Source organism: Cantharellus anzutake (genome assembly GCF_015039405.1).
Source record: "Cantharellus anzutake strain C23 chromosome Unknown EI90scaffold_73, whole genome shotgun sequence".
Classification (NCBI taxonomy): domain Eukaryota; kingdom Fungi; phylum Basidiomycota; class Agaricomycetes; order Cantharellales; family Hydnaceae; genus Cantharellus; species Cantharellus anzutake.
In genome coordinates, this window is record NW_024067023.1 from 132,776 (window position 1) to 143,051 (window position 10,276).

Consider the following 10,276-nt stretch of genomic DNA (forward strand, 5'->3'; position numbering starts at 1 on the left):
TGAAGAAGAATCTGAGAACTGGAATACAATTAAGGGAATGCTCCTGGATCTATTCAAGTCTAAGGATTCTAAGAAGATGTTAGAACTGGGTGAGGGCAGACAATTCTGGAGGGGAACTGGAGACTTAGCAAGGAGGGACCTTGGCCTCAGCGACTCATGCAGAGCACTGTGCCATTGCTGTTTGTCCATTTGGTCCTTAATTTCAGAGGCAGTGAGCAGGAAGTCTCTAGGACCATTTCAGGTCGATTTTAGACTGAAGGTCCAAAACAAGTATGGACAAGTGCCTATATATAATAGGGAGACGAAAGCACAAGGAAATCAAAGGGGGTCCGAATCGGAACAAAGGTGTCTGAATGGGGACAAAGGGATGATGGAAGCGGATCAGCACCAAAGGTCATAGGTTAGAACCTGTGGTACATCCAAAAGGGGATAGGGAGGGCAAAGCCCAAAGGGGCAGGAGGATGAGGAGATGTGGGGATGTGGGGATGATGACTAACTGGCTAGAATGGAGAGAAGCAGCAGTCCAAATATGGATGAGGGGGAAACACGAAAGATACATTACAAGTGGCAAAAGTGCCGGGTATGATCCATGGAGCTCAGAGGTTGCAGAGCTTACAGAGATTATGGAGGCAGGGTTGAAAGTCCAAGGAATGTTGGCAATGGTGTTTACGTAGTATGAGGTCACCAATGCAATGGACTTAAGCCAAGGTGGAGTCAAAGTCCAAGGTTGGGACCATGACAGAGTCTCGGAGCGAAGGCACGAGTGGTGTCCGAGTACAAAGTATGGGATGGCAGCAGAAGGTCATAACTTGGCAGAGGTTTGGCAGAAGAGTGTTGGAGGGAGGAGAGTGATGAGAAGAGTGGGTAGGAGGACTGAAGGTGGAATGGTGTCAGGTCTGGAGGTGAGTATTGGAGTGGACAGAGGTAGGGTAGGAGAGGGATGGAAGGGTGGAGGTGACATGAGGAGTGAGGAGGAGTAAGAGGGCGAGAGTGGTGAGAGGGGTGATGTTCGGTCCAAAGGTGAATATCAGAGCGAATGGGGATAAGGTAGGACTCCAGAGGTGGTGAAGTGGAGGGTCCGGGAGTTGGTTTGGGTTCATGTTTGTACAGATATGACAGAAGAGATATACAGCACAATCTTTGGTAAATTTCAGTCATAGGAAGCATGTCATGAACAGACGTGCAGAATTTGATGCATATCACAGATCATTTCTAGTTATTGCACAGTCTCTACAGAAACGTAATCTAATCACAGTTAAGGAAAGAGACCATAGGTTCTTCAAAGGATTACCAGCATCATTATGAAATCTCATAAAGGAAGCTCTGAAAGTTAACAGGATTTGGAAATATTATTGTCCTCTGTCATGACCAACAAATCCTGGGGCTCTGTCAGCAGCAAATCAAAGCCGATAGGCAAATCTGCCGACCTGAAACCTGATCCAACCAGCCCTCAATCTGACATCTGGTCCCCTGCCCTATCGAGTGAGACTTTGCCAACAATCAGACCCTGGACCCCACCAGCATTCCGACTTCACTTCCAGTTCCCGAGCCTTGGGCTCCTGGCATCCAGTCCTCTGGTTCCTCCTAGGCCTATAGCACAACTCAGTCTCACATCCCTGCCTCTGCATCCTCCACATATTTTGCATCTTCCATATTCCATGCATCTTCCACATCTGGACCTCTGCCCACCTCTGCACCCTCTGCACCCCTGCCACTCCTGGTTGACCTCCACACCCTGTAGTCAGGTCAACACACCCCTCTGTACCTTTGCTGGCCATCATGCTGTCCTCATTTGTGACAGCACTGACAGACCACCCTCTGTTGCGGACTTATCAGCACCATGCTGATTCCCGCATCCCATTTTGGGGACTTGTGTTGGTGCTGCATGCTGACCCCACTTTTCCTTTGGCCTTTTGCCACTCAGCAGCATTCATTCATTCCTTGCTGAGTGCCTATTATGTTCACCCATTTCATTTGCTTAACTTGCCAATATTGGCACTTGATCCATGTGCTATTGCACTTTCCCATTCATTCATTTAATCTGTCAATATTGGTACTTGATCTTATTCATTCCTTGCCTCCCATTTCCCGGGTTCTTGTCCTTGGTTTAGTTTGACAAGTCCCCGCTCATTTCCGCTTATTTCCACACCGGACCAACTGATCCCTCTTTTGATTTCTCTTACCTACTTATACTTTGTAAATACTTTCAGGGACCTCAGTCTGAAATCAACTAGAGTACCCCCCCTGTCCTGGTCTGAGTCCTCCTTCTGCAAAGGGGCTTCCCCCCTTCCAAGTCCATGCTCCCCCTACAGGTCCACTCTGCCCGCAAGTCTTGTTTGAAGTCCGCTGTAAGTGTCAGTTTGTAAATACAGGATCTCCCCCAAGTGTCAAGCTCAGGGCACAGTGCTCCACTTGAATCGCTGAAGCTGCGATCCCATTCTGCTAACCTTGAACAGTGCTTCCGGATACACCGCATTTTCCGCCTGCACCTCCATGTATGCGTGCTCCAACAGACCTCTGCCACAACCTCCAACCTCGACTCAGACAGAAACCAATCCATCTTCAGACAGTCTGTCTGACTCTGACATCCTCCAGAACAGCAAGAGGTAATCAGAGTGGCTAGATTACTGTTAAAAGAAGATGCATATCAAGAGGAATATTCAGATGAGGAGGGAGATGACCCAGATTCAGGAGACGAGTATTATATGAGTAATGACAAAGAGGACAAGTTGGAACTTGAGTCAGAAATTTCAAGAAGGCTGGCCAGGATCAAGGCCAGTAAGGAAATCAAGACCAATCAAGAGACCAGATCGTCTAATCGGACTAGAGATAAGGAAGAGAAGGAGAGCAGAGAAAGAATGTCACCAAAACCATCAGAAATTATGAAAGAAGAGGTTGAGAGTTTGACAGATCAGTTATGACAGCTGAAGATTGAGCTTGCTGATCTGAAAAACAAAGCTCCAACATGTCCAGAATCTTGGCCTAGGAATTGCTGGATGTACAGTTTGGAGAACACCCATAGAGGAGGACTCCGAGCATGTCCAGAGACTCTTGCCTTAATAAGAGCTGGATTAATCTGGTATAGCGGTGATGGGATTCTAATGAGTACAAATGGAACAGATATGCCCAATAAATTAGTTGAGGGTGGAATGGCTAAGTTGATCTGGAATAGCGAAAAGTCCAAGACAAAGGCTCCAGCCAACTCAGTTGCCCACCTAGAGCTTGTAGAAAATGGGGAATCCTTGTTCAAGTGATGGCAGTGGACGATAAACTTGAGGAAGTCAATGCATTTGAAGTAGTCAAATTGGACAAGACTGTTAAGAAAAATAGGTACAATCCAGCCAACAGACCAAGTACTCCCTCAAGTAGTGTCAAAAACCCTGAATGAAGGTAACATGTGTGAGTCTGAATGCAGGTGGGGCTCAACTAGAGGGGTTCCAAGAGCTCCAGTAGTGAACCAAAGCTTCTCCAGGAAGCCCAAGTCTGCTGGGTGGTACAAGAGGCTCTAAGAAGGATGTGGTCTCAGCGACTTGGAGGGAGTGCCATGCCTCCATTATGTCTCAGTCCTTTTATTTCATATGTCTGAGGTACTGTATCTTGTAGGAGGAGGTCAGGATTCACTCATAGAGGGACTTGGGGTATGTTTTAGTTGAGATTAGAACTGAGGTACAACAGGTTCTAATCTACAGGTATATACAGAGGGGGGAGGAGAAGGACTTTAGTCAAAGTCTGAGTGATACTGACAAACACCAAAAGGTACTGAATGATACTGAAAGGTACTGAAAGGTACTGAAAGGTCCCAAATGATATCCTTAATGGGGAACTGAGGTGTTGGGTCAAGGAGGGCAGAGTAGAAGGCCGGAGGATAAATGGGGATGAGAAATGGGTAAGGGGAAGTTAACCAACTGAATGGAAAGAAGACAACAGTCGTAATATAAATGGGAGGTGACTAATTTATGATGACATGAGCAGGATCACTGGAGGATGTGGTTAGCTCCAAAGCCAGAGTACATATCCAAAGGATGTTGGGTGACTCCACTAAATGAAATGGGAGTGGGAATGGTTTAGAGGTAAGTCACAAGATGTCAGAGATCTATTGGGAGGTTGGAGCAAATCCAGAGGCTCTGAATGTTCTGACTTGGGACCAAGCTTCCGGGATGGGAGTGGCCAAGGGCGAGTGTGCCGAAATCCAAGCCGGAGCTGAGACAGTTGGGGAGGAAGTGACATTGAGAAGTGGGAAGGTATGGTGTAGGGGATGGTGAGGTTGTTAGGAAGGTGTGGTGAGGTGGGAGAGTGCAGGGCCAGGATTCCAGGATATGACAGGTACCCACTTCAGGTACATTTATATACATGCAGCTTGGGTCACATGATGGGTGCCACGTCATCCTTGGACACAGCCACAGCCATCCAGGTGTCCCTGTGGGGGATCCTGAGAGTGTCTGCTGCAGGCACATGTGCTAGGCAGCAGCAAGGTGCCTGGGCTGGATGGGTCAATAGTACAACAATACAAGGGAAAGCAGTCTGTATAAATAGAGAGAGTAAACAGAAAGAGAGTAAAGGGGAAGAAGGAATAGGATGTCATGACTGACAAATCCCAGGGCTCCATCAGTGGCAAATTAATGCCGATAGGCAATTCCACTGACCCGAAACCCATCCTAACCAGCCCCAACCCAATGTCTGTTCTATCAAGTGAGACTTGGTCTCCTCTCACCTTGTCTCCATCTGAACCACACCCACCACTCCACTACATGGTCACAGCCATGCACCGCTTCTGCACCTTCCACAACCTCTGTCCATTTCTGGTTGTCCTTGACTGTTACGGATACAGAGTCTCCAACAACCATATCCATCACATATTCAAAGACTTCCCCTCTCTATCGCTCCCCCTCTCTCTCTCTTCTGCCCTCTATCCCAATACCCTACCCTCCTTACTCGTTCTACCCCTTTCCCCCCTCATGCAAAGCTTTCCCCATTGGGGTTTTGGTGCTGGCCGAGGTTACTTGTGTTTCATGGGATTTCCCGCGACCCTTCCATTTGTAGATAGTCACACATCTTGTACGGAAACCGCCGAAGGTGGTTCCTGTCATATCCATCCCCGGCCATCGACTTCCGTTCCCTCCGATCCCTCCAGTCTACCTCCGCTCCTTCCTCACTAACCTCGGAGCTCCCGTATTCCGCAATCCTCTCGGTACCCCTCGATGGTCACCACCCCCTCCTTTCAATTTATTACCAACGCCTCCCTAAGTACGGAGCCCTGAAGACTTCCGGACAGCTCCAACGTCTGCTAGCGCACTCCCGCCTCTGCTGGGCAATACACTCGCCTGCCCTGCAGAGCCCACCTTCGGGCCTATCCCTCCTTTCCGTTTCTGGGTTATCGCCTGCCTTTCCGCTAACCCCGTGACCCAACTTGTCGGTAATATTCAGTCGGCTAATGTTTAACCCCATTAGCTCCGCTCCATTCGGCTCCACCAATTGCGGACCCATCTTTGCTGTAACCATATATATATCCAACTTGTACATAGGTTACACTCCAGTAATAAAATCGACTAGAGTTACCCCCCTTCAGTTCTGATTGCCAGTCAGTAAGTTAGGGCACGGACGTGTCACTAGGCACAGCGCTCTTGGCATAAGTCACTGAGGCCAAAGCCCTCCGCCATGGAGACTCTCCCTCATCTCGAATCTGGTCTCTGACAGTTCCCACCAACTACTACTACTCTCTACAACTGTCTTGTGTGTCGTCCCCCTTGTAACAACCCTTCTTGTGACTCAACTGAACCTGTGTGACTGTACAACTTGCAACATGTCTTATAAGTCTGGTTATGTTGAGTCCTCTAGCGGTCCTTGCTGTGAGAACTCAAGGTTGCAAGTCGAAGACTCTCGACATGTATATCACCCTATGGAACCTGTACCCTTCAGGACTTCATCACTCAGCTCTCCCCCAGTGCTCGACGGATGACATCATATCACAATCTTGGAGATCGTGAATACTCTGAGGCCCACATTCCCGTGATGCCAGTATGCTTGCTATGCAAGCTGTTAGAACGGGGCGGAAACAGACGACTCCGGAGTGGAATCGGAGACTTAGCGTGGAGGGACCTTGGCCTCAGCGACTCAAGCGGAGCGCTGTGCCATTGCTGTTTGTCCATTTGGTCCTTAATTTCACAGTAGGTGAGCAGGAAGTCTCTAGGGGGCATTTCAGGTCGATTTCGGACTAAACCTAAAACGAGTATGTACAAGTGCCAATATATATAATGGAAGGGGCAAAAGCACAAGGAAAACAAAGGGTAACCGAATCGGAATGAAGATGTCCAAACGGGAACAAAGGGTAGAGGGAGCGGAGCGGTACCGAAGGTCATAAGGCAGGACCTGTGATACGTCCGAAAGGAGGTAGGGAGGGCGAGGCCCAGAGGGGCAGGAGGATGAGGGGAAGTGGGGATGATGACTAACTGGCTAGAATAGGAAGAAGCAGTAGTCCAAATAGGGATGAGGGGAAAACGCGAGAAATACATTACAAGCGGCGAGAGTGCTGAAGGCGATCCGCGAAGCTTGGGGGTTGCAGAGCTTACGGAGGTTACGGAGGCGGGGTTGAAAGTCCGAGGGATATTGGCAATGGTGTTTACGTAGTATGAGGTCACCAATGCAATGGACTAAGACCGAGGTGGAGTCAAAGTCCGAGGTAGGGACTATGACGGAGGCTCAGAGCAAGGTACGAGCGGTGCCCGAGTGCGAAGTACGGGACAGTGGTGGAAGGTCGTAACTTGGCGGAAGGGTGGTGGAGGAGTAACAGAGGGAGGAGAGAGGGGAAAGGTAAGGGAGAAGGAGTGGCAGAAAGGAGAGTAGTCAGGTCCGAAGGTGAGTATCAGAGTGGACGGGGGAAGCATAGGAGTAGGAGGGTGGCGAGAGGGGCGGTGTTCGGTCCGAGATGAGTATCGGAGCGGACGGAGATAGGGTCGGAGAGGTAAGGAGGAGGTGTGTTGCCAGGACCGAAGGTGAGTATCGGAACGGCAGCGGTAGGTTATGACTCCGGAGGTGAAGAGGGTGGAGGTCCGGAAGTCGGGTCGGGGTCGGGTATGCACGGATATGACACAAGCACCAAGTAGCCATCCATCCATCATCTGTTCCCTCCCTCGTCAGTCATCATATTCCCCTGCCAACGGTACGTTCCCTTTGGAAACGCCAAGTCACCAAAGGCCCTGCTAGTCAATCCTCATGGCACGCTGTAAGCGGGCTAGGGATCTAACCCACTAGGAAAACAGGAAAGGATGGGGACCGGATTGGTATCCAACAGGTCAGGGAAAAAAGGGGTAATGGTGATGGTCCAGTGTGTTACGGTGCGTGGTGTACTCTAATCAATCTCTTACCCCACCTCTCTGGGTGACACTAAGGCAAGGACTAATCTAGAGGCTTCTTGGTCGTCTTCTATGTCGTACTACTCCCTACTAGCTTGGGAGGGGCAAACTCGGTGGTTTCTAATCCAAGGGGAAAAGTAGATACATCCTCATGTACAGGTATATATGAGAAATGATCAAATAAAAATGATAAAAAAATATCCGATGTGCCCCATGTGCTTAGGTGGATCATATGGGCAACAAACAATATCGGAAAAAAGAAGGGAAAACAATAATCAAGAAAACAATAAAGCAATAAATGATTTCCAGCCAAAAAAATACCCAACTCTATCCATCGCCAATGAACTCCCACTAATCACGGATCCTAATACTCCTAAATGACGCGTTTCCAACGGTACCAATATCGTCCAAATCGGTGCAGTGGTTGCTGAGATAAGTGAAATCCAGTCTGAGTGTGGCCGCGCTGCTGGGTGGGCGTGGGAATTTGGTCTGTGGGGACTGGGAATGTGTCTGGAAAAATGGAAAGAAATCATGGAAGAGTAGGAATGGTATATGTGATGTGTTTCGTGAAGTGGGGATGTGCAGGGATGGGGAAATCGCGATATTCGGTTCATTTGTGCAGTACCAGCTGTGCCCGCCTATAACGCCCATGATATCAACCCACTACCGGTACATTCGTGTTGCGAACACCAAGTAACCAATGGCAGTTATACAAAGTTCTTACCCACCTCACAAGTCACGACCACACACACGGTACGGTCCATCGAGGAGCGCCAAGTACCCATGGCTGACCCGTCCATCCTGACGTCTCTGACTACCTACCATCAATTCCTTAATAGCTCACTACATCACCAACCACAATCGATGGGAATTCAATCATCCACTCCCATGCAAGACTGGGATCACTCATCGATTACACATCCCATTATGGTACAGACTAGATTCAACGTTCGTCATCCCTCTATAAGAACAGATCAAGGAAAGGGGATTTCTCCCCATCCCCGTAACATTGACACCTATGGTCAGGTCAATTATCAGCACTGTGCTGATTTCTGCATCCCTTTGCAGACTTGTATCAGTGCCGCATACTGACCTCCACTTTTCCTCTGGCCATTTGTCACTTGGCAGCTTATCATTCATTCCTTGCTGAGTGCCATTTATTTGTTTGCTTCCCTGCCAATATTGGCATTTGATCCCCTCTTTATTGGCACTAGGTTATTGATCTCATTCAGTTATTCATCAATAACCCTCGCCACTTCCAGTTCCTGGGCTCTTGTCCTTTATTTAGTTTGACAATCCCTGCTTATTTCCATGCCAGACCGCACTGGACTGACCGGCCTTTCTATATTCCCTCTTGCCTATTTATATACCTTGTAAATACTTTTGGGGACCTTAGTCTGAAATCAACTAGAGTACCCCCCCCCCCTGTCTGGTCTGAGTCCCTCCTTCTGCAAAGGGGCTTCCCCCCTTCTGAGTCCGTGCTCGTGGAGTCTGCGCTCCTCCTACAGGTCCACTCCGCCCACAAGTCTTGTTTGAAGTCCGCTGTAAATGTGAGTCCGTAAATAAGGGATCTCCCCCAAACGTCAAGCTCAGGGCACAGCGCTCCACTTGAGTTGCTGAGGCCACGATCCCATTCTGCTAACTCTGAACAGCGCTTCTGGATGTGCCGCATATTTCTGCCCACATATCCACGCATGTGCTCCAACAGACCTCTGCATCACCTCTGACCTCAACTCAGACAGAAACCCAATCTGTCTTCAGTCCATCTTTCCAACTCTGACAAGTGGGTAGGTGAAGGGTGGAATTAGTGACAGCTATTGGAAAGTGGGAAAACCTTTGCAAGGTTGGCAGAGGTCCTAGGAGGTCTGTAGTAATATTGGGTAGGTAGAAATATTGTTAAATGTCTAAGATGAGGATAAGAGGTACCAGAGAAGGTACCAGAGATTGGAGGTGGAGGTGGACCAGAGGTATTCTGGAGGATATGGTGGAGGTGAGGGAGAGGACAAACTGGAGGTGAACTGGAATGGTGGCAGAGTAGGTCTGTCAAAGACCAGACTTGAGACGAAAGAATGTCTCCGTAACGGAGGGCTTCGGCCTCAGCGACTTCTGCCAGGAGCGCTGTGCCTAGTGACACGTCCGTGCCCTAACTTACTGACTGGCAATTAGAACCTAGGGGGGAACTCTAGTTGATTTTTCTACTGGGGCGTAACCTATGTACAAGTGGGATATATATATGGTTACAGCGGAGACGGTTCCGCAATTGGCGGAGCCGAACGGAGCGGAGCTAACGGGGTTTAACCATTAGCCGACTGAATATTACCGACGAGTCGGTTCACAGGGTTAGCGGAAAGGCAGGCGATAACCCAGAAACGGAAAGGAGGGATAAGCCCGAAGGTGGACTCTGCAGGGCAGGCGAGTGTATTGCTCAGCGGAGGTGGGGGTGCGCTAGCGGACGTCGGAGCTGTCCGGAAGTCTTCGGGGCTCCGTACTTAGGGAGGCGTAGGTAATAAATTGGAATGGGGGGGTGGTGACCATCGAGGGGTACCAAGAGGATTGCGGAATAATGGGGGCTCCAAGGTTAGTGAGGGAGGAGCGGAGTTGGAACGGAGGAATCGGAGGGACCGGAAGTCGATGGCCGGGGATGGATATGACAAGGTCAGAGGTTAGGTGGAGTTGGTATGTGTCATATCCATACCAACTCCACCTAACCTCCATTCTACTCCACCACTGTTCCAGTCCACCTCCAGTCCGTCCTCCCCCTGCACCTCTGCCATACCCTCTGGTATACCTCTGGTCCACCTCCACCTCTGGTTGTCAGGGCACATCTTCAGGTCGCTAGCATAAGTAGCACAGCGCCACATGGCCCATATCCCCATCAGGTTCTTCTTCTTTTCCACTTCTGATCTTCTATTTGATCCATTCACATG